Source organism: Suricata suricatta, chromosome 12 (assembly GCF_006229205.1).
Source record: "Suricata suricatta isolate VVHF042 chromosome 12, meerkat_22Aug2017_6uvM2_HiC, whole genome shotgun sequence".
NCBI lineage: Eukaryota > Metazoa > Chordata > Mammalia > Carnivora > Herpestidae > Suricata > Suricata suricatta.
Genome location: NC_043711.1, coordinates 26,160,032 through 26,167,580, shown reverse-complemented (window position 1 = coordinate 26,167,580; position 7,549 = coordinate 26,160,032). Strand labels below are relative to the sequence as shown.

At 36.5% G+C, this 7,549-nt stretch overlaps 1 long non-coding RNA gene across 1 annotated transcript in view; it reads right to left on the bottom strand.

The window, feature by feature from the left end:
* Positions 1-516: 516 nt before the first annotated feature.
* Positions 517-7,549, bottom strand: part of LOC115274901 — a 60,217-nt gene continuing 53,184 nt past the window's right edge. The window contains exons 3-4 of the long non-coding RNA XR_003901315.1: positions 2,915-2,994; positions 517-594 (exon numbers count right to left, since the gene is read on the bottom strand). This is a non-coding gene — a long non-coding RNA (uncharacterized LOC115274901). The remainder of the gene's footprint in view (positions 595-2,914; positions 2,995-7,549) is intronic.

Sequence of the window (7,549 nt, the reverse complement as noted above, 5' to 3'; positions counted from 1 at the left end):
GAGAAAAGAGAAAGGAATAAAAGTAAACTACATGGCTCCATGTCCAAAAAAGTTGTAAAAATGTAAATACCAAATATTAATTTAACCACAGTTTTGATAGAACAATGTTAGTATGACAAATTGAAAAGAAACTCTTCTGGAAACTATGATGTTAGACAGAAATTGAGAACTGACTCATAAATTACATATTGTAAAACGTGCACTGATTCACAGAACTGTACCAAGCCAAACTATGTTATTCATTATAGACTCAACAGTTAGCACCAGTTTTTTCAGACTCCTATACATAAGACCACAAATAAACTGATACAAGGGAAACTGCACATAGTCTCATGTTTTCTAAAACCACTCATGTTCCATCTGCTCCTTAATTTACAAAGTCTGACCATCCCTGCTAAGACCACAGCAAATTTTATAACATCCCTTTATTACTCCCATTGAAACTCACCTTTGCTCTGCATGATGTAGGGTCTCCTTTGTTGCAGAAAATAATAAAATTAACTTGATTTCAGGGGTGTTCCTAATGGTCTCTGGTTTATATTGAAAGCAGAATGGGAAGACAAGAAGATACAGTGTGTGGTGCTGGATCCTTATCTTCCATAGTTGCAAGTGAACAGACAATGCATAAAATTTATAAATCAAGAAGCAACAATAAAAACATGTTATTTAGACAGAAGGAGGAGCATCTCAGTAGCTCAGTTGGCTGAGTGTCTGACTCTTGATTTCGGCTTAGGACATGTTTCCAGGGGGTTGTGGGATTGAGCCCCACATCAAGCTCCGTGTGAACATGGAGCCTACTTGAGATTCTCCCTCTCTCTCTCCTTCTCTCCCTCTGCCCCTCTTCCTTGCATGGGCGTTCCCTCTCTCTCTCTCTCTCTCTCTCTCTCTCTCTCTCTCTCTCTCTCTCTCTCTCTCTCTCTCTCTCTCCCTTTCTCTCTCCTCTCTCTCTCTCTCCCTCCCTCTCTATCTCTCTCAAATAAATAAGCAAACCAATAAATAAAATAAAATTGAAATTTAGACATATGGAGATAGATATCAAAATAATCAGCTAAGGAAACTAAAGGTAGTTGCCCCCAGTAATGAGTTAGATGCTTATTTTGTTTAACTTCTTGAAGAGCCTGGGTGGCTCAGTCAGTTAAGTGGCCAACTCGCGATTTCAGCTCAGGTCATGACCTCATGCATTGTGGGATCGAGCCCCACAAAGGATTCCCACACTGATGGCGTGGAGCCTGCTTGGGATCCACTCTCTCTCCTCTCTCTCTGCTTCTGCCTCCCACTCATGCTCTCTCTCTCTCTCTCTCTGTTTCAAAATAACTAAATAAACACTTTAAAGAATCTTGAAGTACCATTTCATCTTTAAGCGTATATTACTTTGGTAATAATGAAATAATGTTGAAAATAATAAATTAGACATATATTTCAAGACAAAATAAGAAAACAAAGCCATTTATATTCACTCAAGAAATATTTCTTTCTTGAACACCACTATGTACCAGACACAAGTCTAGGTACTGAGTATCAGTAGAGAAAAAAAAGACAAAAAACCTCCCTGCCCTAAAATAGTTCAGACAGATGAGGAAACTAGGCCCTGCTTACCTCTCAAAAGGTACAACAGTTCTAGAGCACATGGCTGGCAAAAGGTTAGGCCAGAATTTGAAATAGGGTCATCTGATTCTAGACCCTACTGATTTTAATTTTAATTATAGACAGTTTGGGACAGGCACAGAAAATTTCCAAAATGAATCTAGGGCATCTTACCAGGATGTAAGAAAGTACTCAAAAAAAAAAAAAACAAAAAAAAAAAGACTCCAATAAGTAGCGTATGTCAAAAGAACACAGTAGCCAATTAAAAGAGATCACAATGGCCAAAGCTAAAATAATTTGAGCAACAAAATAAAGAAGTATTGGATTATAGCCCAAAGTATAAACTAAATATCAATGAGTCCATACTGACTTAAATGATAAATATATATATGTACATGCATACATACATATATAAAGATATATGAGAAACAAACAAATCTCCCATGTAGCATTCCAAATAATTTATACAGCTACTCTACTATCCAGAAGGAGCTGCACAATCCCCCCTCCCTAAGTATGGGTGGTGCATAGTGACTTCTTTCCAAAGAGCACAGTATGGACAGGGGACTGAAAAGAGTAACATTACAATGCAGAACCTGGACAAATGCTACCTCAGTCAGGTGTCAAGATCAACATCAATAGTGATGTCATGTTGATAGTATCTTCCTTTGATAGGAATGCGATGAAATGGCACTTTACCTTTGCTGTCTCCCCCTACCAAAAACTCATAATTCTAGGCTAATCATGAGAAAAACATCAAAATATCCCAAGTGAAGGACATTCTACAAAATATATGACCAGTACTCATTAAAACTCTCAAGATCATTAAAAACAAGGAAAATCTAAGAAACTTTTCCAGTCCAGAGGAACTTAAGGAGACATGACAACTAAACGCAATGTAGTATTCTGGATGAGATTCTGAAACTAAGAAAGGACATTAGGTAAAAACTAAGGAAATCTGAATAAAGTCTGAGTTTAGTTATGAATAGTATTCAACATTAGTTTACTAATTGTAACACATATATCCTACTTTTTTGCAAGATGTTAATAACAGGGGAAACTGGTTACAGGGTACTATCTTTGCCATTTTTCTGTAAATCTAAAACTGTTTCTTAAAATAAGGTTTATTTTTAAAAGATTTGAACAAGTGAAAAATATCTGGACAGCTTGGTAATTTGGCAATTATGATATTCTGTTCTTCAAAAATAACAACATAGACCCTAGTTGGCTAAGTCTCCTTATCATGTGCTCTATGAAATAAGATGTTTAAAGCCAAGGTTATAAGTTCCAAGTGAATATTCTAGAAACCGTGTATTAAAATAACATATACCTTAATATCAAAAGTAGTTTTCTCCAGGGCATGCTCACAGATGACCTTTTTGTTGTTGCTTTCTGTGTTTTCCAAGTTATCTGCAATAAGCATGTATTACACATAAAATTTCAGAAAGGAGCATAAGAAAGGTGCTTTTAGTAAAATTTGGCAATTAAATAACTGCAGAGGGCACCTTGGGGGAAAGAAAAAAAAGAACATTATTCTACAAATACTAGATACCAGTCCCTGGGCTGGGCACTTACATATTATTTCATTTAGGTGTGTAAAATAAAGATGTCCTTGAATTGAATCACATTTGGAGAGTATTTTATGTTTATGAAGCCATTATAAGTTTTATACAGAAATGCAAAGGCATGCTTTTTAGAATTCTGGTCATGCATTTTTTGTTCCTATGTTGAAAGCACAATTAGTTACCCACCACCTAACATGTCATCTACATTTTTTTCTTGTCACATATTTTTATTTGATCCACTTCTGAAGAAAAGCCAATATACCATGTCATGCCTATATATGAATCTCTTAAATTAATTTTATGCTTCATTGTGAAATAATTGATTTGTGATTCACAGGACATCAATTAACTCATAAGCCTTTAATAGTAAGTAAATAATGAAGTTTAGAAAATGATGGCATGGAATTGAGTCTAAAAGGACTCTTTTCCACACTTTTGGTTTTGCTTTTTATATTATATCAAATAAAGATGGACAAAATTTTAATCACATTGACCACAGATGTTGAGATCACAAATTTTATATATACATCAATATTTTTACATAGGGCCCATTTTCTGTGAAAGCCTACTTCAAAATCAAAACTACAATCAATAACCAACGTATATTGTTCTTGAAAGTGATTGCATAAAATGGATGCTTGGTAAGTCTATAAATTTGTATATGGTTTTCTCTAAAGATTTCCAACAAATATAGAAAGAAACTGTTTTTTCCCCTGACACCTTTTTCTAAAGGCAATGTCTAAATTCTAGCAAGTGACAATACTGTAATTATTGAATGCTTGCTTAGCATTTTATCATAAAGTCTTATTTAACCCCTATAATAACTTGTGGTATAGGTACTATTATCCCCAATTTACAGAAATCTGTGTGAAGTAGAGAGTTATGTCTCAAATCTGTGTTATATCCAATTCTAAAGCCCTAAGTCTTAATCAGCCTGCTCTACTGTTTCTTAGCATTGGTGCCTCTATTTGAGACTGAGTTGGCTTCGGCTCCCCCACTTCCTCTGCTCCCCCTGGGAAGTTGATCTTACCCTAGTTCTAGGCCACCTTATCCAAACCACCCTCATCTCTCACCCAGACTACTACAGAAGCCTCCTTTCTATGAATCCATGGTCTCCCTAGTCTTCATCTGTGTCCTTTTCCTCCATCCCTACCCCCAGTCTCAATCCATTCTCTACACCGTAATTACAATGATTTTTCTCAAACTGTGAGGCCTACAAGCCATTACCTGTTTGCTGTGTAAATTTCCACTTGCATCTTGGGCAAAGCTATCCCTCACTCTCTGCTGCCACTCTAGTCTTCTTTACATACGAATATGTACCACAGTCCCTCCTGCCACAGGACTATTGCATATGTTGTTCCTTCCCCCTGGCTTTGCCTAGTTAACTCTGACTCACCTTTCACATAACAACTCCTAATAATACCATCAGGAAGCATTCCTTGACCTCCATATCAAGACATAACTCCTCCTGTTATACCCTCCAACAATATGCATCTCTGTTTCATTACATGCTATCATTACAATATTATGTTTGTTTTTGTGATTACTTGATTAATGTCTGATCTAAGTCACTATGCCCTACTATGTACCAGATTGTAAGCTCAGTAAAGACAAAGACTCTGTTTGCTTTTGCTCCCTGTGTTATGATTTTACACACAGTAAACTTTCACAAAAGCCTAGAAATGACCAATTATTCCCACTCTATAGGAAGAATGTCCTCTGCTCCTCCATAAGGTCTAAGGCAGGAGTAAAAATAAGGCAAAGAGGAGAGAGAACTATAAATGGTAGTGGCTACATAATAAATCTCCCGGGATCCATGGACAAGAATTTCAACAGCTATTATAAATTCAAGGTATTAGTTTCATATGCATATTGCCAGCCTTCAATTAGCCCCTTAACTATAACTTCATATATATATATATACACACACACACACACACACACACACACACACACACACATATAACATCTTCACTGGAATTTCTAAGAGGCATTTCAAGTTTAACATGCCCCAAACCGAACTATTATGATTTCTCCTCTAAATCCATTCCTCCCTAGTTTTCCCCACCTCAATAAATGGCATCACATCCCCAGGACATAAACCTAAGAATCATGCCTGATTTGCCTTTTCCTCATATACCCTAAACTTAAATTCATATTCGCCCTCTGTTCAAAACCCTCCAATGGCTCCTATCATACTTAAATAAAATCCAAAATCTTAATTTGACCTTAACACTTTTCATAATGTGACCCTTCATCACCTTGTTGACCTCATTTCCTCTTTTGTCCCTTTCCTCATAGCAGCTCAACATCATTGGCTTCTTTGTCAATGATCTTGGAAGATGCACTTGGGCACTTCAGTATCTTTGTACTTGCTTCCCTGTGCCTAAAATGGACTCACCCCAGGTATTTGCTCAGTTCATAGTCCCTACTGCCTTCAGGGCACTGGTCACGTGTTTCCCTCGGGGAAAGTTCTTCCCTCATCACCATATCTACATAGCCCTCGTTGGTGCTCTAAGCTCTGTATCTCCTCCCCTTTTATAAATAGCACTTATCACTACTGTATTAAATTATATATTTATTTACGTATTTATTCCTCTATGCCTCCACTGCTATATTTAAACCCCTCAAGGGTTATCTATCCTGTTAAGCATCTAGGAGCAGAATAATTGTCCCATGAATGAATGAAAATTATTGTCAAAGCCCAACTCTTTTGCATTATTTAACAGTTTGAATTTCTTATGTCTACTAGACTTGGGATAGGAAATAAATGAACTATTTAATAACTAATGTTAAAAAAAAAGATACCAATGCAAAATGTAATCTTTTAATGATTAGCTAAGAATGACTACAAATCTGTACAAAAGAGTTATAAAAAATTAATTAAAGCTTATTGTTGTGGTTTCTGAATTGGTTTAGGGAACTTTGGGATCAGATGAATTATTTCCTTTATTGTTTCTCTTTAGTTTTCCTATCCAAAGTCTGTCATTAACAGCTACTCATGACAATCTTATGGCAATAATACTGTGTGTCAATGCAAAGATTATATAATGTGTAAGAAAATAGACAGTAATGTTAAAAGCAGTAAATCTGTTAGGACTCACCCTGTGATTACTCAGTAAGTAAAAGCATAAGAGATATGGACAGAAGCTCACTAGTAATTTTTTCTTTATGTTACACATTAGCACCAAAGAATTACAAATTACAAATTTCTGATTCAAGGAAAAAAGAAAGATGACAGGCATATTAGCACTATATTTCCTATTTTAGATGATGGATACTTCACCCTAAAATTTCCAGCATGCTAGAGAAAAGCTGAGAGAGCTCAAAAGGACCCACAACTATTTATTTCAACAGGTCAGGAAAGCTAAGAATCAGTCTGTACACTCTTCTTCCTGGTACTTAGTTCCACCCTCCCACACTATTCAATGTGTCATGGAGCCCTATCTACTAATATGTCTCAAAGTCATCTGTTTAAGATTTTAGGTAGCCGGTGCCCTAATCCTCGTACTCGGGTTATAAAATAGTTCATTGCAGCATGTGGGTGGCTGAGTTGGTTAAACGTCCAACTTGTGATTTTCGTTCAGTCATGATCTCACACGTTCATGAGATTGAGTTCCGCATCCAGCTCTACACTGACAATGAGGAGCCTGCTTGAGATTCTCTCTCTCCCTCTCTCTGCCTTTCCCCTGCTTGCTCGTGTGTGCACAAGCATGCATGTGCACATGTGTTATCTCTCTCAAAATAAATAAATAAAAGATAACTGCACAAGATGAGAAGAAACAGCCAAATGTTGGCATGAGGAATCTGTGCTACATTATGTGCATTTTTCCAGCATCAATGAACACTGAAATGGGATCCCCCAAAATGCCAAAGAACCATCCCCTATGGAGACTCCTAAAAACAATCTATCAGCCCAGAGCTGCACTATACAATATGGTAGCCACTAGCCAAATGTGGCTATGAGTTATTGAAGTGTGAGTAAAGTCCTAAATTTTTATATTGACTACATGTTAAATAATAATTTGGATATATTAGGTTAAATAAAATATATTGTTAAACTTAATTTCACCTCTTTCTTTTTAATTGACTACTATGAAATTAAAATATATGCATCTCACATTACATTTCTGGTGGTTTATGGTGGTTTATGAATTTCAGGACAATACTGCCTGAATATAGGCATGACAGAGTGAGACAAGCTGTAGACATGGATCTGAATACGGCAAAAAGTCCCGAGGAATTTTCTTCTGCTAGTAGTGTGTTTTTGTCTGCCATTTGGCTGTGCCTATGCTATTTCACCACACACCCAAACATTTGTTCAATACAAGGCCCCACTTGGCCAAAGTGAACTTCAAAGCTCCTCCGTAAAAACAGTGTGGAGGTTCCTCAAAAAACTA